Genomic DNA, 26,023 nt, shown 5'->3' with positions numbered 1-26,023 from the left:
CTATTAGCGCTTGAAGCTCAGGGGCTTTTCCAGCGCAACTACAACAATTTACAACTATAATTCCGACTGTTCCTTGATCCAAGCACGTCCTGTAATTGCCCAGCACCCTTTGACATTGCAGCCCATCCCGCACTTTCCCGAGGCCTTTTAACCTAAAAAACCGCCCAGTCCACGCCACACAGCCTCCGCTACCCGTGTAGCCGCCAGCTGAGTGTAGTGAACTCCTGACCTATTCAGTGGAACCCGAAACCCCACCACACTATGGCGCAAGTCAATGAATCTGCAGCCAATACGGTCGCAAAACCGTCTGAGCCTCTGATTCAGACCCTCCACCCTGCTCTGCACCAAAGGTCCGCAGTCGGTCCTGTCAACGATGCTGCAGATGGTGAGCTCTGCCTTCATCACGTAAGCAAGACCGGCAGCCTTCACCAAATCAGATAGCAGCTGGAATCCAGAGAGAATTTCCTCAGATCCAAAGCGACACACGTCATTAATGCCGACATGTGCCACCACCTGCCGCTGGCTGCACCCTGTGCTCTTCATGGCATCCGGAAGGACCCTTTCCACATCAGGAATGACTCCTCCCGGAATGCACACGGAGTGCACACTGGATTTCTTCCCCTCGTTAGCCGCCGTATCCCTAAGGGGCCCCATTACGCGCCTAACATTGGAGCTCCCAACTACCAGTAAGCCCACCCTCTGCGATTGCCCGGACCTTGAAGGCTGAGAATGATCCTCTGAAACAGGACGTGCGTATAGTGTCTCTGCATACCACAGCACGCGACATAGCTTTGCACACGATAAATATAATCGTTTCAGAGAGAAGAGCAGCAAATGTGACGATCTGGCATGAAGTTAATTCGATAGCAAATGAAGAAAACGTGCTAATTTCTCAGGTTTTTACTACATATGAACACTTTTCACATTCTCCCATGCTGCATGGGTGCTAGACCTCATCTCATGCAAAATCTTAAGGTCCTAGATTATAGCTAAAGCACAAAAGCCCTCTAAAAGGTCAATAACCGATAACTAAAACTTTAATTGTAGGGCTGCTTTCTGGCTATTACATAAACTTAGAAGCCTCCTCAGTGTTGTACTATGGTGCGTATAGTGTCTCCGCATACCACAGCAGGCGACATAGCTTTGCACACGATAAATATCATCGTTTCATTGAGAAGAGCGGCAAATGTGACGATCATACATGAAATTGATTCGATAGCAAATTACAAATCTAGCCGATTTCTCAGGTTTTTACTACATATGAACACTTTTCACATTCTCCCATGCTACGTGGGTGCTAGACCTCATTTCATTCAAAATCTTAAGATCCTAGCTCATGTCCAAGGCATTAAAGCCGTCTAAAAAGTCAATAATCGATAACTAAAACTTGAATATCACTGCTGCTTACTGGCTATTACATCAACTTAGGAGTTTCTTCTGTGTTCTACTATGGTGCGTATAGTGTCTCTGCATACCTCAGCACGCGACATAGCTTTGCACGCGATAAATATGATCGTTTCAGAGAGAAGAGTGGCAAATGTGACGATGTGGCATGAAGTTGATTAGATACCAAATGACAAAAACTAGCGGATATCTCAGGTTTTTACTACATATGAATACTTTCCACATCCTCCCGTGCAACGTGGGTGCTGGACCTCCCTCCATGGAAAATCTAAAGGTTCTAGCTCATGTCCAACTCACCAAAGCCGTCTAAAAAGTCAACAACCTATAACTAAAACTTGAATCGTACTGCTGCTTACTGGATATTACATCAATTTAGAAGCTTCTTCTGTGTTCTACTATTTTGCGTGTAGTGTCTCCGCATACAACAGCACGCGACAAAGCTTGGAACATGATAAGTACAATCGTTTCAGAGAGACAAGCAGCTAATGTGACGATCTGGCATGAAGCTGATTCGATAGCAAATGACAAAAAGGTGCGTATTACTCAGGTTTCTACTACATATGAATACTTTTCACACTCTCCCGTGCAACGTGGGTGCTAGACCTCCCTCCATGGAAAATCTTAAGGTTCTAGCTCATGTCCAACTCACCAAAGCCGTCTAAAAAGGTCAACAACCTATAACTAAAACTTGAATCGTAATGCTGCTTACTGGCTATTACATCAATTTAGAAACTTATTCTGTGTTCTACTATTTTGCGTATAGTGTCTCCGCATACCACACCACGCGACATAGCTTTGCACACGATAAATATAATCGTTTCAGAGAGAAGAGCGGCAAATGTGACGATCTGGCATGAACTTAATTCGATAGCAAATGACGACAAAGTGCGGATTTCTCAGGTTTTTACTACATATGAACACTTTTCACATTCTCCCATGATACGTGGGTGCTAGACCTCATTTCCTGCAAAATCTTAAGATCCTAGCTCATGTCGAAGGCATTAAAGCAGTCTAAAAGTCAATAATCGATAACTAAAACTTGAATTTTACTGCTGCTTCCTAGCTATTACGTCAACTTAGGAGTTTCATCTGTGTTCTACTATGGTGCGTGTATTGTCTCCGCATACCACAGCACGCGACATAGCTTTGCACACGATAAATATGATCGTTTCAGAAAGATGTGCGGGAAATGTGACGCTGTGGCATGAAGTTGATTCGATAGCAAATGACGAAAACGTGTGCATTTCACAGGTTTTTACTACATATGAACACTTTTCACATTCTCCCATGCAACGTGGGTGCAAGACCACTATTCATGTAAAATCTTAATGTCCTAGATCATGGCCAAGGCACAAAAGCCGTGTAATAGGTCAATAATCTATAACTAATACCTGAATTGTACTGCTGCTTACTGGCTGTTACATCAACTTAGAAGCTTCTTCTGTGTTCTACTATGGTGCGCATAGTGTCTCCGCATTTCACAGCACGCGACGTAGCTTTGCACATGACAAATATAATCGTATCAGGGAGAAGAGCGGCAAATGTGACGATGTGGTATGAAGTTGATTCGATAGCAAATGACGAAAACGTGCGGATTTCTCATGTTTTTACTACATATGAACACATTTCACATTCTCCCACGCGAGGTAGGAGCTAGACCTCCCTTCATGCAATTTCGTAAGGTCCTAGCTCATGTCAGGGGCACCAAAAAATTCTAAAAATTCAATAATCGATAAGTAAAACTTGAATTGTACTGCTGCTTGCTGGCTATTACATCAACTTAGAAGCTTCTTCTGTATTCTACTATGGTGCGTATAGTGTCTCTGCATACCACAGCACACGACATAGCTTTGCACACGCTAAATATAATCGTTTCATTGAGAAGAGCGGCAAATGTGACGATCTGGCATGAAGTTGATTCGATAGCAAATGGCAAAAACTAGCGGATTTCTCAGGTTTTTACTACATATGAACACTTTTCACATTCTCCCATGCAACGTGGGTGCAAGACCACCCTTCATGTAAAATCTTAAGGTCATAGATCATGGCCAAGGCACAAAAGCCGTGTAATAGGTCAATAATCTATAACTAATAACTGAATTGTACTGCTGTTTACTGGCTGTTACATCAACTTAGAAGCTTCTTCTGTGTTCTACTAGGGTGCGCATAGTGTCTCCGCACACCACAGCACGCAACGTAGCTTTGCACACGATAAAGACAATCGTTTCAGAGAAAAGAGCGGCAAATGTGTCGATCTGGTATAAAGTTGATTCGGTAACAATTGAAGGAAACGTACAGATTTCTTAGATTTTTAATACATATGAACACTTCTCACATCCTCGCATGCAAGTGAGTGCTAGCCCTCCCTTCATGCAAACCTTAAGGTCGTAGGTCATGTCCAAGGCACCAAAGCCGTCTAAAAAGTCAATAATCGATAACTAAAACTTGAAATGTACTGCTGCTTACTGGCTATTACATCAACTTAGAAGCTTCTTCTGTATTCTACTATGGTGCGTATAGTGTCTCTGCATACCACAGCACGCGACATAGCTTTGCACACTATAAATGTAATCGTTTCAGAGAGAAGAGCGGCAAATGTGACGATGTGGCAGGAAGTTAATTCCATAGCGAAAGACGAAAACGTGCGGATTTCTCAGGTTTTTACTACATATGAACACTTTCCACATTCTCCCATGCAACGTGGGTGCTTCACCTCCCTTAATGCAAAATCTTAAGGTCCTGTCTCATGTCCAAGGCACCAAATGCGTCTAAAAAGTCAATAATCGATAACTAAAGCTTGAATTGTACTGCTGCTTACTGGCTATTACATCAACTTAGAAGCTTCTTCTGTGTTCTAATAAAGTGCGTATAGTGTCTCCGCATACCACTGCACGCGACATAGCTTTGCACACGCTAAATATATTCGTTTCATTGAGAAGAGCGGCAAATGTGACGATCTGGCATGAAGTTGTTTCGATAGCAAATGAAAAAAACTAGCAGATTTCTCAGGCTTTTACTACATATGAACACTTTTCACATTCTCCCATGCAACGTGGGTGCAAGACCACCCTTCATGTAAAATCTTAAGGTCCTAGATCATGGCCAAAGCACAAAAGCCGTGTAATAGGTCAATAATCTATAACTAATACCTGAATTGCACTGCTGCTTACTGGCTGTTACATCAACTTAGAAGCTTCTTCTGTGTTCTACTATGGTGCGCATAGTGTCTCCGAATACCACAGCACGCGACGTAGCTTTGCACATGATAAATATAATCGTATCAGGGAGAAGAGCGGCAGATGTGACGATGTGGCGTGAAGTTGATTCGATAGCAAATGACGAAAACGTGAGGATTTCTCAGTTTTTTACTACATATGAAGACATTTCACATTCTCCCATGCGAGGTGGGGGCTAGACCTCCCTTCATGCAAATTCGTAAGGTCCTAGCTCATGTCTGTGGCACCAAAAAATTCTAAAAATTCAATAATCGATAACTAAAACTTGAATTGTACTGCTGCTTACTCGCTATTACATCAACTTAGAAGCTTCTTCTGTGTTCTACTATGGTGCGTATAGTGTCACTGCATACCACAGCACACGACATAGCTTTGCACCCAGTAAATGTAATCGTTTCAGAGAGAAGAGCGGGAAATGTGACGATATGGCATGAAGTTGATTCGATAGCAAATGACGAAAACGTGAGCATTTCTCAGATTTTTACTACATATGAACACTTTCCACATTCTCCCATGCAACGTGGGTGCTTCACCTCCCTTCAAGCAAAATGGTAAGGTCCTGTCTCATGTCCAAGGCACCAAATGCGTCTAAAAAGTCAATAATCGATAACTAAAGCTTGAATTGTACTGCTGCTTACTGGCTATTACATCATCTTAGAAGCTTCTTCTGTGTTCTACTATGGTGCGTATAGTGTCACTGCATACCACAGCACACGACGTAGCTTTGCACCCGATAAATGTAATCGTTTCAGAGAGAAAAGCGGCAAATATGACGATATGGCAAGACGTTAATTCGATAGCAAATGACGAAAACGAACGGATTTCTCAGGTTTTTACTACATATGAACACTTTACACATTCTCCCATGCTACGTGGGTGCTAGACTTCATTTCATGCAAAATCTTAAGGTCCTACCTCATGTCCAAGGCATTAAAGCCGTCTAAAAAGTTAATAATCGACAACTAAAACTAGAATTTTACTGCTGCTTACTGGCTATTACATCAACTTAGGAGTTTCTTCTGTGTTCTACTATGGTGGGTATAGTGTCTCCGCATACCACAGCACGCGATATAGGTTTGCACACGATAAATATGATCGTTTCAGAGAGAAGAGCGGCAAATGTGATGATGTGGCATGAGGTTGATCGATAGCAAATGACGAAAACGTGCGGATTTCTCAGGTTTTGCTACATATGAACACTTTTCACATTCTCCCATGCAACGTGGGTGCTAGACCACCCTTCGTGCAAAGTCTTAAGGTCCTAGATCATGTCCAAGGCACCAAAGCCGTCTGAAAAAGTAATAATCGATAACTAAAACTTGAATTTTACTGCTGCTTACTAGCTGTTACATCAAATTAGAAGCTTTTTCTGTGTTCTACTATGGTGCGTATATTGTTTCTGCATACCACAGCACGCGACATAGTTTTTCAGACGATAAATATAATCGTTTCATGGAGAAGAACGGCAAATATGACGACCTGGCATGAAGTTGATTCGATAGCAAATGACAAAAACTACCGGATTACTCAGGTTTTTACTACATATGAATACTTTTCAAATTCTCCCGTGCAACGTGGGTGCTGGGCCTCCCTCCACGGATAACTTAAGGTTCTAGCTCATGTCCAACTCACCAAAGCCGTCTAAAAAGTTAATAACTGATAACTAAAACTTGAATTGTACTGTGGCTTACTGCCTATTACATCAATTTAGAAGCATCATCTGTGTTCTACTATTTTGCGTATAGTGTCTCCCCATACCACAGCTCACGACATAGCTTTGCACACGATAAATATAAACGTTTCAGAGAGACGAGCGGCAAATGTGACGATCTGGCATGAAGTTGGTTCGGTAGAAAATGACGAAAACGTGAGGATATCTCAGGTTTTTACTACATATGAACACTTTTCCAATCTCCCATGCAATGTGGGTGCTAGACCACCCTTCATGCAAAATCCTACGGTCCTAGTTTATGGCCAAGGCACAAAAGCCGTCTAAAAGTTCAATAATCGATAACTAAAACTTGAATTGTACTGCTGCCTACTGGTTATTACATCAACTTAGAAGCTTCTTCTGTGTTCTACTATGGTGCATATAGTGTCTCCGCATACCACAGCACGAGACATAGCTTTGCACACGATAAATATATTCGTTTCATAGAAAAGAGAGGCAAATGTGTCGATCTGGTATCAAGTTGATCTGATAGCAAATAACGAAAACGTGCGGATTTCTCAGGGTTTTAATACATATGAACACTTCTCACATCCTCGCATGCATGTGAGTGCTAGCCCTCCCTTCATGCAAACCTTAAGGTCCTAGCTCGTGTCCAAGGCACCAAAGCCGTCTAAATAGTCAATAATCGATAACTAAAACTTGAACTGAACGGCTGCTTACTGGCTATTACATCAACTTAGAAGCATCTTCTGTGTTCTACTATGGCTCGTATAGCGCCTCCGCATATCACAGCACGTGAAATAACTTTGCACACGATAAATATAATCGTTTTAGAGAGAAGAGCAGCAAATGTGACGATTTGGCATGAAGTTAATTCGATCGCAAATGACGAAAACGTGCGAATTTCTCACGTTTTTACTACATATGAACACTTTTCACATTCTCCCATGCTACGTGGGTGCTAGACCTCATTTCATGAAAACTCTTAAGATCCTAGCTCATGTCCAAGGCATTAGCCGTCTAAAAAGTCAATAATCGATAGTGAAAACTAGAATTGTACTGCTGCTTACTGGCTATTACATCAACTTAGAAGCTTCTTCTGTGTTCTAATAAGATGCGTATAGTGTCTCCGCATGCCACAGCACGCGACATAGCTATGCACACGCTAAATATAATCATTTCATTGAGAAGAGCGGCAAATGTGACGATCTGGCATGAAGTTGATTTGATAGAAAATGACAAAAACTAGCGTATTTCTCAGGTTTTTACTACATATGAATACTTTTCACATTCTCCCGTGCAACGTTGCTGCTGGACCTCCCTCCATGGAAAATCTTAAGGATCTAGCTCATGTCCAACTCACAAAAGCCGTCTAAAAAGTCAACAACCTATAAATAAAACTTGAATCGTACTGCTGCTTACTGGCTATTACATCAATTTAGAAGCTTTTTCTGTGTTCTACTATTTTGCGTATAATGTCTCCGCATACCACAGCACGCGACATAGCTTTGCACACGATAAATATAATCGTTTCAGAGAGACAAGCGGCAAATGTGACGATCTGGCATGAAGCTGGTTCGATAGCAAATGACGAAAAGGTACAGATTACTCAGGCTTTTACTACATATGAACACTTTTCACATTCTCCCATGCAACGTGGGTGCAAGACCACCCTTCATGTAAAATCTTAAGGTCCTAGATCATGGCCAAGGCACAAAAGCCGTGTAATAGGTCAATAATCTATAACTAATACCTGAATTGTACTGCTGCTTATTGGCTGTTACATCAACTTAGAAGCTTCTTCTGTGTTCTACTATGGTGCGCATAGTGTCTCCGCATACCACAGCACGCGACGTAGCTTTGCACATGATAAATATAATCGTATCAGGGAGAAGAGCGGCAAATATGACGATGTGGCATGAAGTTGATTCGATAGCAAATGACCAAAACGTGCGGATTTCACAGGTTTTTACTACATATGAACACTTTTCACATTCCTTCACGATACGTGGATGCTAGACCTCATTTCATGCAAAATCTTAAGATCCTAGCTCATGTCGAAGGCATTAAAGCAGTCTAAAAAGTCCATATTCGATTACTAAAACTTGAATTTTACTGCTGCTTACTGTCTATTACATCAACTTAGGAGTTTCATCTGTGTTCTACTATGGTGCGTATAGTGTCTCCGCATACCACAGCGCGCGACATAGCTTTGCACACGATAAATATGATCGTTTCAGAGAGATGAGCGGGCAATGTGACGATGTGCAATGAAGTTGATTCGATAGCAAATGACGAAAACGTGTGCATTTCTCAGGTTTTTACTACATATGAACACTTTCCACATTCTCCCATGCAACGTGGGTGTTTCACCTACCTTCATGCAAAATCTTAAGGTCCTGTCTCATGTCCAAGGCACCAAATGCGTCTAAAAAGTCAATAATCGATAGATAAAACTTGAATTGTATTGACCCTTACTGGCTGTTACATCAACTTAGAAGCTTTTTCTGTGTTCTACTATGGTGCGTATAGTGTCTCCGCATAGAACAGCACGTGACATAGCTTTGCACACGATAAATATGATCGTTTCAGAGAGAAGAGCGGCAAATGTGACGATGTGGCATGAAGTTGATTCGATAGCACATGACGAAAACGTGCCGATTTCTCAGGTTTTTAATACATATGAACACTTCTCACATCCTCGCATGCAAGTGAGTGCTAGCCCTCCCTTCATGCAAACCTTAAGGTCCTAGCTCATGTCCAAGGCACCAAAGCCATCTAAGAAGTCAATAATCGATAACTAAAACTTAAATTGTAATGCTGCTTACTGCCTATTACATAAACATTGAAGCTTCTTCTGTGTTCTACTATTGTGCGTATAGCGTCTCTGCATACCACAGCACGCGACATAGCTTTGCACACGCTAAATATAATCGTTTCATTGAGAAGAGCGGCAAATGTGACGATCAGGCATGAAGTTGATTCGATAGCAAATGGCAAAAACTAGCGGATTTCTCAGGTTTTTACTACATATGAACACTTTTCACATTCTCCCATGCAACGTGGGTGCAAGACCACCCTTCATGTAAAATCTTAAGGTCATAGATCATGGCCAAGGCACAAAAGCCGTGTAATAGGTCAATAATCTATAACTAATACCTGAATTGTACTGCTGCTTATTGGCTGTTACATCAACTTAGAAGCTTCTTCTGTGTTCTACTATGGTGCGCATAGTGTCTCCGCATTTCACAGCACGCGACGTAGCTTTGCACATGACAAATATAATCGTATCAGGGAGAAGAGCGGCAAATGTGACGATGTGGTATGAAGTTGATTCGATAGCAAATGACGAAAACGTGCGGATTTCTCATGTTTTTACTACATATGAACACATTTCACATTCTCCCACGCGAGGTAGGAGCTAGACCTCCCTTCATGCAATTTCGTAAGGTCCTAGCTCATGTCTGGGGCACCAAAAAATTCTAAAAATTCAATAATCGATAAGTAAAACTTGAATTGTACTGCTGCTTGCTGGCTATTACATCAACTTAGAAGCTTCTTCTGTATTCTACTATGGTGCGTATAGTGTCTCTGCATACCACAGCACACGACATAGCTTTGCAACACGCTAAATATAATCGTTTCATTGAGAAGAGCGGCAAATGTGACGATCTGGCATGAAGTTGATTCGATAGCAAATGGCAAAAACTAGCGGATTTCTCAGGTTTTTACTACATATGAACACTTTTCACATTCTCCCATGCAACGTGGGTGCAAGACCACCCTTCATGTAAAATCTTAAGGTCATAGATCATGGCCAAGGCACAAAAGCCGTGTAATAGGTCAATAATCTATAACTAATAACTGAATTGTACTGCTGTTTACTGGCTGTTACATCAACTTAGAAGCTTTTTCTGTGTTCTACTAGGGTGCGCATAGTGTCTCCGCACACCACAGCACGCAACGTAGCTTTGCACACGATAAAGACAATCGTTTCAAAGAAAAGAGCGGCAAATGTGTCGATCTGGTATAAAGTTGATTCGGTAACAATTGAAGGAAACGTACAGATTTTTTAGATTTTTAATACATATGAACACTTCTCACATCCTCGCATGCAAGTGAGTGCTAGCCCTCCCTTCATGCAAACCTTAAGGTCGTAGGTCATGTCCAAGGCACCAAAGCCGTCTAAAAAGTCAATAATCGATAACTAAAACTTGAAATGTACTGCTGCTTACTGGCTATTACATCAACTTAGAAGCTTCTTCTGTATTCTACTATGGTGCGTATAGTGTCTCTGCATACCACAGCACGCGACATAGCTTTGCACACTATAAATGTAATCGTTTCAGAGAGAAGAGCGGCAAATGTGACGATGTGGCAGGAAGTTAATTCCATAGCGAAAGACGAAAACGTGCGGATTTCTCAGGTTTTTACTACATATGAACACTTTCCACATTCTCCCATGCAACGTGGGTGCTTCACCTCCCTTAATGCAAAATCTTAAGGTCCTGTCTCATGTCCAAGGCACCAAATGCGTCTAAAAAGTCAATAATCGATAACTAAAGCTTGAATTGTACTGCTGCTTACTGGCTATTACATCAACTTAGAAGCTTCTTCTGTGTTCTAATAAAGTGCGTATAGTGTCTCCGCATACCACTGCACGCGACATAGCTTTGCACACGCTAAATATATTCGTTTCATTGAGAAGAGCGGCAAATGTGACGATCTGGCATGAAGTTGTTTCGATAGCAAATGAAAAAAACTAGCAGATTTCTCAGGCTTTTACTACATATGAACACTTTTCACATTCTCCCATGCAACGTGGGTGCAAGACCACCCTTCATGTAAAATCTTAAGGTCCTAGATCATGGCCAAAGCACAAAAGCCGTGTAATAGGTCAATAATCTATAACTAATACCTGAATTGCACTGCTGCTTACTGGCTGTTACATCAACTTAGAAGCTTCTTCTGTGTTCTACTATGGTGCGCATAGTGTCTCCGAATACCACAGCACGCGACGTAGCTTTGCACATGATAAATATAATCGTATCAGGGAGAAGAGCGGCAGATGTGACGATGTGGCGTGAAGTTGATTCGATAGCAAATGACGAAAACGTGAGGATTTCTCAGTTTTTTACTACATATGAAGACATTTCACATTCTCCCATGCGAGGTGGGGGCTAGACCTCCCTTCATGCAAATTCGTAAGGTCCTAGCTCATGTCTGTGGCACCAAAAAATTCTAAAAATTCAATAATCGATAACTAAAACTTGAATTGTACTGCTGCTTACTCGCTATTACATCAACTTAGAAGCTTCTTCTGTGTTCTACTATGGTGCGTATAGTGTCACTGCATACCACAGCACACGACATAGCTTTGCACCCAGTAAATGTAATCGTTTCAGAGAGAAGAGCGGGAAATGTGACGATATGGCATGAAGTTGATTCGATAGCAAATGACGAAAACGTGAGCATTTCTCAGATTTTTACTACATATGAACACTTTCCACATTCTCCCATGCAACGTGGGTGCTTCACCTCCCTTCAAGCAAAATGGTAAGGTCCTGTCTCATGTCCAAGGCACCAAATGCGTCTAAAAAGTCAATAATCGATAACTAAAGCTTGAATTGTACTGCTGCTTTACTGGCTATTACATCATCTTAGAAGCTTCTTCTGTGTTCTACTATGGTGCGTATAGTGTCACTGCATACCACAGCACACGACGTAGCTTTGCACCCGATAAATGTAATCGTTTCAGAGAGAAAAGCGGCAAATATGACGATATGGCAAGACGTTAATTCGATAGCAAATGACGAAAACGAACGGATTTCTCAGGTTTTTACTACATATGAACACTTTACACATTCTCCCATGCTACGTGGGTGCTAGACTTCATTTCATGCAAAATCTTAAGGTCCTACTCATGTCCAAGGCATTAAAGCCGTCTAAAAAGTTAATAATCGACAACTAAAACTAGAATTTTACTGCTGCTTACTGGCTATTACATCAACTTAGGAGTTTCTTCTGTGTTCTACTATGGTGGGTATAGTGTCTCCGCATACCACAGCACGCGATATAGGTTTGCACACGATAAATATGATCGTTTCAGAGAGAAGAGCGGCAAATGTGATGATGTGGCATGAGGTTGATCGATAGCAAATGACGAAAACGTGCGGATTTCTCAGGTTTTGCTACATATGAACACTTTTCACATTCTCCCATGCAACGTGGGTGCTAGACCACCCTTCGTGCAAAGTCTTAAGGTCCTAGATCATGTCCAAGGCACCAAAGCCGTCTGAAAAAGTAATAATCGATAACTAAAACTTGAATTTTACTGCTGCTTACTAGCTGTTACATCAAATTAGAAGCTTTTTCTGTGTTCTACTATGGTGCGTATATTGTTTCTGCATACCACAGCACGCGACATAGTTTTTCTGACGATAAATATAATCGTTTCATGGAGAAGAACGGCAAATATGACGACCTGGCATGAAGTTGATTCGATAGCAAATGACAAAAACTACCGGATTACTCAGGTTTTTACTACATATGAATACTTTTCAAATTCTCCCGTGCAACGTGGGTGCTGGGCCTCCCTCCACGGATAACTTAAGGTTCTAGCTCATGTCCAACTCACCAAAGCCGTCTAAAAAGTTAATAACTGATAACTAAAACTTGAATTGTACTGTGGCTTACTGCCTATTACATCAATTTAGAAGCATCATCTGTGTTCTACTATTTTTGCGTATAGTGTCTCCCCATACCACAGCTCGCGACATAGCTTTGCACACGATAAATATAAACGTTTCAGAGAGACGAGCGCAAATGTGACGATCTGGCATGAAGTTGGTTCGGTAGAAAATGACGAAAACGTGAGGATATCTCAGGTTTTTACTACATATGAACACTTTTCCAATCTCCCATGCAATGTGGGTGCTAGACCACCCTTCATGCAAAATCCTACGGTCCTAGTTTATGGCCAAGGCACAAAAGCCGTCTAAAAGTTCAATAATCGATAACTAAAACTTGAATTGTACTGCTGCCTACTGGTTATTACATCAACTTAGAAGCTTCTTCTGTGTTCTACTATGGTGCATATAGTGTCTCCGCATACCACAGCACGAGACATAGCTTTGCACACGATAAATATATTCGTTTCATAGAAAAGAGAGGCAAATGTGTCGATCTGGTATCAAGTTGATCTGATAGCAAATAACGAAAACGTGCGGATTTCTCAGGGTTTTAATACATATGAACACTTCTCACATCCTCGCATGCATGTGAGTGCTAGCCCTCCCTTCATAGCAAACCTTAAGGTCCTAGCTCGTGTCCAAGGCACCAAAGCCGTCTAAATAGTCAATAATCGATAACTAAAACTTGAACTGAACGGCTGCTTACTGGCTATTACATCAACTTAGAAGCATCTTCTGTGTTCTACTATGGCTCGTATAGCGCCTCCGCATATCACAGCACGTGAAATAACTTTGCACACGATAAATATAATCGTTTTAGAGAGAAGAGCAGCAAATGTGACGATTTGGCATGAAGTTAATTCGATCGCAAATGACGAAAACGTGCGAATTTCTCACGTTTTTACTACATATGAACACTTTTCACATTCTCCCATGCTACGTGGGTGCTAGACCCTCATTTCATGAAAACTCTTAAGATCCTAGCTCATGTCCAAGGCATTAGCCGTCTAAAAAGTCAATAATCGATAGTGAAAACTAGAATTGTACTGCTGCTTACTGGCTATTACATCAACTTAGAAGCTTCTTCTGTGTTCTATAAGATGCGTATAGTGTCTCCGCATGCCACAGCACGCGACATAGCTATGCACACGCTAAATATAATCATTTCATTGAGAAGAGCGGCAAATGTGACGATCTGGCATGAAGTTGATTTGATAGAAAATGACAAAAACTAGCGGTATTTCTCAGGTTTTTACTACATATGAATACTTTTCACATTCTCCCGTGCAACGTTGCTGCTGGACCTCCCTCCATGGAAAATCTTAAGGATCTAGCTCATGTCCAACTCACAAAAGCCGTCTAAAAAGTCAACAACCTATAAATAAAACTTGAATCGTACTGCTGCTTACTGGCTATTACATCAATTTAGAAGCTTTTTCTGTGTTCTACTATTTTATCTGTCTCGCGTGTGTATACCACAGCACGCGACATAGCTTTGCACACGATAAATATAATCGTTTCAGAGAGACAAGCGGCAAATGTGACGATCTGGCATGAAGCTGGTTCGATAGCAAATGACGAAAAGGTACAGATTACTCAGGCTTTTACTACATATGAACACTTTTCACATTCTCCCATGCAACGTGGGTGCAAGACCACCCTTCATGTAAAATCTTAAGGTCCTAGATCATGGCCAAGGCACAAAAGCCGTGTAATAGGTCAATAATCTATAACTAATACCTGAATTGTACTGCTGCTTATTGGCTGTTACATCAACTTAGAAGCTTCTTCTGTGTTCTACTATGGTGCATCTGTCTCGCGTGTGTACCACAGCACGCGACGTAGCTTTGCACATGATAAATATAATCGTATCAGGGAGAAGAGCGGCAAATATGACGATGTGGCATGAAGTTGATTCGATAGCAAATGACCAAAACGTGCGGATTTCACAGGTTTTTACTACATATGAACACTTTTCACATTCCTTCACGATACGTGGATGCTAGACCTCATTTCATGCAAAATCTTAAGATCCTAGCTCATGTCGAAGGCATTAAAGCAGTCTAAAAAGTCCATATTCGATTACTAAAACTTGAATTTTACTGCTGCTTACTGTCTATTACATCAACTTAGGAGTTTCATCTGTGTTCTACTATGGTGCGTATAGTGTCTCCGCATACCACAGCGCGCGACATAGCTTTGCACACGATAAATATGATCGTTTCAGAGAGATGAGCGGGCAATGTGACGATGTGCAATGAAGTTGATTCGATAGCAAATGACGAAAACGTGTGCATTTCTCAGGTTTTTACTACATATGAACACTTTCCACATTCTCCCATGCAACGTGGGTGTTTCACCTACCTTCATGCAAAATCTTAAGGTCCTGTCTCATGTCCAAGGCACCAAATGCGTCTAAAAAGTCAATAATCGATAGATAAAACTTGAATTGTATTGACCCTTACTGGCTGTTACATCAACTTAGAAGCTTTTTCTGTGTTCTACTATGGTGCGTATAGTGTCTCCGCATAGAACAGCACGTGACATAGCTTTGCACACGATAAATATGATCGTTTCAGAGAGAAGAGCGGCAAATGTGACGATGTGGCATGAAGTTGATTCGATAGCACATGACGAAAACGTGCCGATTTCTCAGGTTTTTAATACATATGAACACTTCTCACATCCTCGCATGCAAGTGAGTGCTAGCCCTCCCTTCATGCAAACCTTAAGGTCCTAGCTCATGTCCAAGGCACCAAAGCCATCTAAGAAGTCAATAATCGATAACTAAAACTTAAATTGTAATGCTGCTTACTGCCTATTACATAAACATTGAAGCTTCTTCTGTGTTCTACTATGGTGCGTATAGCGTCTCTGCATACCACAGCACGCGACATAGCTTTGCACACGCTAAATATAATCGTTTCATTGAGAAGAGCGGCGAATGTGACGATCAGGCATGAAGTTGATTCAATAGCAAATGAAAAAAACTTGCGGATTTCTCAGGTTTTTACTACATATGAATACTTTTCAAATTCTCCCGTGCAACGTGGGTCCTTGACCTCCCTCCATGGAAAATCTTAAGGTTGTAGCTCATGTCCAACTCACCAAAGCCGTCTAAAAAGTCAATAACTGATAACTAATACTTGAATCGTACTGTTGCATACTGGTTTTTACATCAATTCAGAAGCATCTTCTGTGATCTAATATTTTGCGTATAGTGCCTCCGCATACCACAACACGCGACATAGCTTTGCACACGATAAATATAATCGTTTCAGAGAGAAGAGCGGCAAATGTGACGATGTGGCAGGAAGTTAATTCCATAGCAAGTGACGAAAACGTGCGGATTTCTGAGGTTTTTACTACATATGAACACTTTTCACATTCTCCCATGCTATGTGGGTGCTAGACTTCATTTCATGATAAACCTTAAGATCCTAGCTCATGTCCAAGACATTAAAGCCATCTAAAAAGTCAATAATCGATATCTATAACTTGAATTTTACGGCTGCTTACTGGCTATTACATCAACTTAGGACTTTCTTCTGTTTTATACTATGGTGCGTATAGTGTCTCTGCATACCACAGCACGCGACATAGCATTGCACACGATAAATATGATCGTTTCAGAGAGAAGAGTGGCAAATGTGACGATGTGGCATGAAGTTGATTCGATAGCAAATGACGAAAACGTGCCGATTTCTCAGGTTTTTAATACAATTGAACACTTCTCACATCCTCGCATGCAAGTGAGTGCTAGCCCTCCCTTCATGCAAACCTTAAGGTCTTAGCTCATGTCCAAGGCACCAAAGCCGTCTAAGAAGTCAATAATCGATAACTAAAACTTGAACTTTACTGCTGCTTACTGGCTATTACATGTACATAGAAGCTTCTTCTGTGTTCTACTATGGTGCGTATAGTATCACTGCATACCACAGCACGCGACACAGCTTTGCACACGATAAATATAATCGTTTCCGAGAGAAGAGCGGCAAATGTGACGATGTGGCAGGAAGTTAATTCCATAGCAAGTGACGAAAACGTGCGGATTTCTCAGGTTTTTACTACATATGAACACTTTTCACATTCTCCCATGCTATGTGGGTGCTAGACCTCATTTCATGAAAAATCTTAAGATCCTAGCTCATGTCCAAGGCATTAAAGCCATCTAAAAAGTCAATAATCGATATCTATAACTTGAATTTTACCGCTGCTTACTGGCTATTACATCAACTTAGGAGTTTCTTCTGTGTTCTACTATGGTGCGTATAGTGTCTCCGCATACCACAGCACGCGACGTAGCTTTGCACATGATAAATATAATCGTTTCAGAGAGAAGAGCGGCAAATGTGACGATGTGGCATGAAGTTAATTCGATAGCAAATGACGAAAAAGTGCGAATTTCTCAGCTTTTTACTGCATATGAACACTTTTCACATTCTCCCATGCTACGTGGGTGCTAGACATCATTTCATGCAAAATCTTAAGATCAGAGCTCATGTCCAAGGCATTAAAGCCGTCTAAAAAGTCAATAATCGATAACTAAAACTTGAATTGTACTGCTGCTTACTGGCTATTACATCAACTTAGGAGTTTCTTCGGTGTTCTACTATGGTGCGTATAGTGTCTCTGCATACCACAGCACGCGACATAGCTTTGCACACGATAAATATGGTCGTTTCAGAGAGTAGAGTGGCAAATGTGACGATGTAGCACGAAGTTGATTCGATAGCAAATGACGAAAACGTGTGCATTTCTCAGGTTTTTACTACATATGAACACTTTCCACATTCTCCTATGCAACGTTGGTGCTTAACCGCCCTTCATTCAAAATCTTAAGGTCCTGGGTCATGTCCAAGGCAACAAAGGCGTCAAAAAGTCAATAACCGATAACTACAACTTGAATTGTACTGCTGCTTACTGGCTATTACATCAACTTAGAAGCTTTTTCTGTGTTCTACTATGGTGTGTTTATTGTCTCCGCATACCACAGCACGCGACATAGTATTTCACACGATAAATATATTCATTTCATTGAGAAGAGCGGCAAATGTGACGACCTGGCATGAAGTTGATTCGATAGCAAACGACGATAACGTTTGGATTTCTTGGTTTTGCCACATATGAACATTTTTCACATTCTCCCATTCAACGTGGTTTCTAGACCTCACTTCATGCAAAATCTTAAGGTCCTAGCACATATCCAAGTAACCAAAGCCGTCAAAAAAGTCAATAATCGACAACTAAATCCTGAATTGTACTGCTGCTTACTGGCTATTACATCAACTTAGAAGCTTCTTCTGTGTTGTACTATGGTGCGTATAGTGTCTCCGCATACCACAGCACGCGACATAGGTTTGCACACACTAAACATAATCGTTTCATTGAGAAGAGCGGCAAATGTGACGATCTGGCATGAAGTTGATTCGATAGCAAATGACAAAAACTAGCGGATTTCTCAGGTTTTTACTACATATGAATACTTTTCACATTCTCTCGTGCAACGTGGGGGCTGGACCTCCCTCCATGGAGAATCTTAAGGTTCTAGCTCATGTCCAACTCACCAAAGCCGTCTAAAGAGTCAATAACCGATAACTAAAACTTGAATCGTATTGCTGCTTACTGGCTATTACATCAACTTACAAGCTTCTTCTGTGTTCTACTATGGTGCGTTAGTGTCTCCGCATTCCACAGCACGCTACATAGCGTTGCACACGATAAATATAATCGTTTCAGAGAGAAGAGGGGCAAATGCGACGTTCTGACATGAAGTTGATTCGAAAGCGAATGACGAAAATGTATCGATTTCTCAGGTTTTCACTACATATGAACACTTTTCACATTCTCCCGGGCAATGTGGGTGCTAGACCTCATTTCATGTAAAATCTTAAGATCCTACCTCATGTCCAAGGCATTAAAGCCATCTAAAAAGTCAATAATCGATATCTATAACTTGAATTTTACTGCTGCTTACTGCCTATTACATGAACATAGAAGCTTCTTCTGTGTTCTACTATGGTGCGTATAGTATCACTGAATACCACAGCACGCGACACAGTTTTGCACACGATAAATATAATCGTTTCAGAGAGACAAGCGGCAAATCTGACGATCTGGCATGAAGCTGGTTCGATAGCAAATGACGAAAACGATTGGATTTCTTGGTTTTGCCACATATGAACAATTTTCACATTCTCCTATTCAACGTGGTTTCTAGACCTCACTTCATGCAAAATCTTAAGGTCCTAGCACATATCCAAGTAACCAAAGCCGTCAAAAAAGTCAATAATCGACAACTAAATCCTGAATTGTACTGCTGCTTACTGGCTATTCCATCAACTTAGAAGCTTCTTCTGTGTTCTACTATTTTGCGTATAGTGTCTCCGCATACCACAGCACGCGACACAGCTTTGCACACGATAAATATAATCGTTTCAGAGAGACAAGCCGCAAATATGACGATCTGGCATGAAGCTGGTTCAATAGCAAATGGCGAAAACGTGCGGATTACTCAGGTTTTTACTACATATGAACACTTTTCACATTCTCCCATGCAACGTGGGTGCAAGACCACCCTTCATGTAAAATCTTTAGGTCCTAGATTATGGCCAAGGCACAAAAGTCGTGTAAAAGGTCAATAATCGATAACTAATACTTGAATTGTACTCCTGCTTGCTGGCTATTACATCAACTTATAAGCTTCTTCTGTGTTCTACTATGGTGCGTTAGTGTCTCCGCATTCCACAGCACGCGACGTAGCTTTGCACATGATAAATATAATCGTTTCAGGGAGAAGAGCGGCAAATGTGACGATATGGCATGAAGTTGATTCGACAGGATATGACGAAAACGTGCGGATTTCTCAGGTTTTTACTACATATGAACACATTTCACATTCTCCCATGCGACGTGGGTGCTAGACCTCCCTTCATGCGAAATCGTAAGGTCCTATCTCATGTCCGGGGCACCATAAAATTCTAAAAAGTCAATAATCGATAACTAAAACTTGAATTGTACTGCTGCTTACTGGCTATTACATCAACTTAGAAACTTCTTCTGTGTTCTACTATGGTGCGTATAGTGACTCCGCATACCACAGCACGCGACATAGCTTTGCACACGATAAAGATAATCGTTTCAGAGAAAAGAGCGGAAAATGTGTCGATCTGGTATAAAGTTGATTCGATAGCAATTGAAAGAAACGTACCGATTTCTTAGGTTTTTAATACATATGAACACTTCTCACATCCTCGCATGCAAGTTAGTGCTAGACCTCCCTTCATGCAAACCTTAAGGTCCTAGCTCATGTCCAAGGCACCAAAGCCGTCTAAAAAGGTAATAATCGATAACTAAAACTTGAAAAGTACTGCTGCTTTCACGCTATTACATCAACTTAGAAGCGTCTTCTGTGTTGTACTATGGTGCGTATAGTGTCTCTGCATACCACAGCACGCGACATAGCTTTGCACATGATAAATATAATCGTTTCAGGGAGAAGAGCGGCAAATGTGACGATATGGCATGAAGTTGATTCGACAGGAAATGACGAAAACGTGCGGATTTCTCAGTTTTTTACTACATATGAACACATTTCACATTCTCCCATGCGACGTGGGTGCTAGACCTCCCTTCATGCGAAATCGTAAGGTCCTATCTCATGTCCGGGGCACCATAAAATTCTATAAAGTCAATAATCTATAACTAAAACTTGAATTTTACTGCTGGTTACTGGCTACTACATCATCTTAGAAGCCTCTTCTGTGTTCTACTATGGTGCGTATAGTGTCTCCGCATACAACAGAACGTGACATAGCTTTCCACACGATAAATATGATCGTTTCAGAGAGAAGAGCGGCACATGTGACGATGTGGCATGAAGTTGATTCGATATGAAATGACGAAACCCTGCGGATTTATCGGGTTTTTACTACATATGAACACTGTTCACATTCTCCCATGCAACGTGGGTGCTAAACCTCCCTTCATCCAAAATCTTAAGGTCCTAGCTCATGTCCAAGGCACCAAAGCCGTCAAAAAAGTCAATAATCGATAACAAAAACTTGAATTGTACTGCTGCTTACTGTCTATTACATAAACATAGAAGCTTCTTCTGTGTTCTACTATGGTGCGTATAGTGTCTCCGCATACCACAGCACGCGGCATAGTTTTTCACACGCTCAATATAATCGTTTCATTGAGAAGAGCGGCAAATGTGACGATCAGGCATGAAGTTGATTTAATAGCAAATGAAAAAAACTTGCGGATTTCTCAGGTTTTTACTACATATGAATACTTTTCAAATTCTCCCGTGCAACGTGGGTCCTGGACCTCCCTCCATGGAAAATCTTAAGGTTGTAGCTCATGTCCAACTCACCAAAGCCGTCTAAAAAGTCAATAACTGATAACTAAAACTTGAATCGTACTGTTGCATACTGGTTTTTACAACAATTTAGAAGCTTCTTCTGTGTTCTACTATTTTGCGTATAGTGCCTCCGCATACCACAACACGCGACATAGCTTTGCACACGATAAATATAATCGTTTCAGAGAGAAGAGCGGCAAATGTTACGATGTGGCAGGAAGTTAATTCCGTAGCAAATGACGAAAACGTACGGATTTCTCAGGTTTTTACTACATATGAACACTTTTCACATTCTCCCATGCTATGTGGGTGCTAGACCTCATTTCATGTAAAATCTTAAGATCCTACCTCATGTCCAAGGCATTAAAGCCATCTAAAAAGTCAATAATCGATATCTATAACTTGAATTTTACTGCTGCTTACTGCCTATTACATGAACATAGAAGCTTCTTCTGTGTTTTACTATGGTGCGTATAGTATCACTGCATACCACAGCACGCGACACAGCTTTGCACACGATAAATATAATCGTTTCAGAGAGACAAGCGGCAAATCTGACGATCTGGCATGAAGCTGGTTCGATAGCAAATGACGAAAACGATTGGATTTCTTGGTTTTGCCACATATGAACAATTTTCACATTCTCCCATTCAACGTGGTTTCTAGACCTCACTTCATGCAAAATCTTAAGGTCCTAGCACATATCCAAGTAACCAAAGCCGTCAAAAAAGTCAATAATCGACAACTAAATCCTGAATTGTACTGCTGCTTACTGGCTATTACATCAACTTAGAAGCTTCTTCTGTGTTGTACTATGGTGCGTATAGTGTCTCCGCATACCACAGCACGCGACATAGGTTTGCACACGCTAAATATAATCGTTTCATTGAGAAGAGCGGCAAATGTGACGATCTGTTATGAATTTGATTCGATAGCAAATGACAAAAACTAGCGGATTTCTCAGGTTTTTACTACATATGAATACTTTTCACATTCTCTCGTGCAACGTGGGGGCTGGACCTCCCTCCATGGAAAATCTTAAGGTTCTAGCTCATGTCCAACTGACCAAAGCCGTCTAAAGAGTCAATAACCGATAACTAAAACTTGAATCATACTGCTGCTTACTGGCTATTACATCAATCTAGAAGCTTCTTCTGTGTTCTACTATTTTGCGTATAGTGTCTCCGCATACCACAGCACGCGACACAGCTTTGCACACGATAAATATAATCGTTTCAGAGAGACAAGCCGCAAATATGACGATCTGGCATGAAGCTGGTTCAATAGCAAATGGCGAAAACGTGCGGATTACTCAGGTTTTTACTACATATGAACACTTTTCACATTCTCCCATGCAACGTGGGTGCAAGACCACCCTTCATGTAAAATCTTTAGGTCCTAGATTATGGCCAAGGCACAAAAGTCGTGTAAAAGGTCAATAATCGATAACTAATACTTGAATTGTACTCCTGCTTGCTGGCTATTACATCAACTTAGAAACTTCTTCTGTGTTCTACTATGGTGCGTATAGTGACTCCGCATACCACAGCACGCGACATAGCTTTGCACACGATAAAGATAATCGTTTCAGAGAAAAGAGCGGCAAATGTGTCGATCTGGTATAAATTTGATTCGATAGCAATTGAAAGAAACGTACCGATTTCTTAGGTTTTTAATACATATGAACACTTCTCACATCCTCGCATGCAAGTTAGTGCTAGACCTCCCTTCATGCAAACCTTAAGGTCCTAGCTCATGTCCAAGGCACCAAAGCCGTCTAAAAAGGTAATAATCGATAACTAAAACTTGAAAAGTACTGCTGCTTGCACGCTATTACATCAACTTAGAAGCGTCTTCTGTGTTGTACTATGGTGCGTATAGTGTCTCTGCATACCACAGCACGCGACATAGCTTTGCACATGATAAATATAATCGTTTCAGGGAGAAGAGCGGCAAATGTGACGATATGGCATGAAGTTGATTCGACAGGAAATGACGAAAACGTGCGGATTTCTCAGTTTTTTACTACATATGAACACATTTCACATTCTCCCATGCGACGTGGGTGCTAGACCTCCCTTCATGCGAAATCGTAAGGTCCTATCTCATGTCCGGGGCACCATAAAATTCTATAAAGTCAATAATCTATAACTAAAACTTGAATTTTACTGCTGGTTACTGGCTACTACATCATCTTAGAAGCCTCTTCTGTGTTCTACTATGGTGCGTATAGTGTCTCCGCATACAACAGAACGTGACATAGCTTTCCACACGATAAATATGATCGTTTCAGAGAGAAGAGCGGCACATGTGACGATGTGGCATGAAGTTGATTCGATATGAAATGACGAAACCCTGCGGATTTATCGGGTTTTTACTACATATGAACACTGTTCACATTCTCCCATGCAACGTGGGTGCTAAACCTCCCTTCATCCAAAATCTTAAGGTCCTAGCTCATGTCCAAGGCACCAAAGCCGTCAAAAAAGTCAATAATCGATAACAAAAACTTGAATTGTACTGCTGCTTACTGTCTATTACATAAACATAGAAGCTTCTTCTGTGTTCTACTATGGTGCGTATAGTGTCTCCGCATACCACAGCACGCGGCATAGTTTTTCACACGCTCAATATAATCGTTTCATTGAGAAGAGCGGCAAATGTGACGATCAGGCATGAAGTTGATTTAATAGCAAATGAAAAAAACTTGCGGATTTCTCAGGTTTTTACTACATATGAATACTTTTCAAATTCTCCCGTGCAACGTGGGTCCTGGACCTCCCTCCATGGAAAATCTTAAGGTTGTAGCTCATGTCCAACTCACCAAAGCCGTCTAAAAAGTCAATAACTGATAACTAAAACTTGAATCGTACTGTTGCATACTGGTTTTTACAACAATTTAGAAGCTTCTTCTGTGTTCTACTATTTTGCGTATAGTGCCTCCGCATACCACAACACGCGACATAGCTTTGCACACGATAAATATAATCGTTTCAGAGAGAAGAGCGGCAAATGTTACGATGTGGCAGGAAGTTAATTCCGTAGCAAATGACGAAAACGTACGGATTTCTCAGGTTTTTACTACATATGAACACTTTTCACATTCTCCCATGCTATGTGGGTGCTAGACCTCATTTCATGTAAAATCTTAAGATCCTACCTCATGTCCAAGGCATTAAAGCCATCTAAAAAGTCAATAATCGATATCTATAACTTGAATTTTACTGCTGCTTACTGCCTATTACATGAACATAGAAGCTTCTTCTGTGTTTTACTATGGTGCGTATAGTATCACTGCATACCACAGCACGCGACACAGCTTTGCACACGATAAATATAATCGTTTCAGAGAGACAAGCGGCAAATCTGACGATCTGGCATGAAGCTGGTTCGATAGCAAATGACGAAAACGATTGGATTTCTTGGTTTTGCCACATATGAACAATTTTCACATTCTCCCATTCAACGTGGTTTCTAGACCTCACTTCATGCAAAATCTTAAGGTCCTAGCACATATCCAAGTAACCAAAGCCGTCAAAAAAGTCAATAATCGACAACTAAATCCTGAATTGTACTGCTGCTTACTGGCTATTACATCAACTTAGAAGCTTCTTCTGTGTTGTACTATGGTGCGTATAGTGTCTCCGCATACCACAGCACGCGACATAGGTTTGCACACGCTAAATATAATCGTTTCATTGAGAAGAGCGGCAAATGTGACGATCTGTTATGAATTTGATTCGATAGCAAATGACAAAAACTAGCGGATTTCTCAGGTTTTTACTACATATGAATACTTTTCACATTCTCTCGTGCAACGTGGGGGCTGGACCTCCCTCCATGGAAAATCTTAAGGTTCTAGCTCATGTCCAACTGACCAAAGCCGTCTAAAGAGTCAATAACCGATAACTAAAACTTGAATCATACTGCTGCTTACTGGCTATTACATCAATCTAGAAGCTTCTTCTGTGTTCTACTATTTTGCGTATAGTGTCTCCGCATACCACAGCACGCGACACAGCTTTGCACACGATAAATATAATCGTTTCAGAGAGACAAGCCGCAAATATGACGATCTGGCATGAAGCTGGTTCAATAGCAAATGGCGAAAACGTGCGGATTACTCAGGTTTTTACTACATATGAACACTTTTCACATTCTCCCATGCAACGTGGGTGCAAGACCACCCTTCATGTAAAATCTTTAGGTCCTAGATTATGGCCAAGGCACAAAAGTCGTGTAAAAGGTCAATAATCGATAACTAATACTTGAATTGTACTCCTGCTTGCTGGCTATTACATCAACTTAGAAACTTCTTCTGTGTTCTACTATGGTGCGTATAGTGACTCCGCATACCACAGCACGCGACATAGCTTTGCACACGATAAAGATAATCGTTTCAGAGAAAAGAGCGGCAAATGTGTCGATCTGGTATAAATTTGATTCGATAGCAATTGAAAGAAACGTACCGATTTCTTAGGTTTTTAATACATATGAACACTTCTCACATCCTCGCATGCAAGTTAGTGCTAGACCTCCCTTCATGCAAACCTTAAGGTCCTAGCTCATGTCCAAGGCACCAAAGCCGTCTAAAAAGGTAATAATCGATAACTAAAACTTGAAAAGTACTGCTGCTTGCACGCTATTACATCAA

Source organism: Schistocerca gregaria, chromosome 1 (assembly GCF_023897955.1).
Source record: "Schistocerca gregaria isolate iqSchGreg1 chromosome 1, iqSchGreg1.2, whole genome shotgun sequence".
In the NCBI taxonomy this organism is placed as follows: domain Eukaryota; kingdom Metazoa; phylum Arthropoda; class Insecta; order Orthoptera; family Acrididae; genus Schistocerca; species Schistocerca gregaria.
This window is presented reverse-complemented; position numbering follows the sequence as displayed.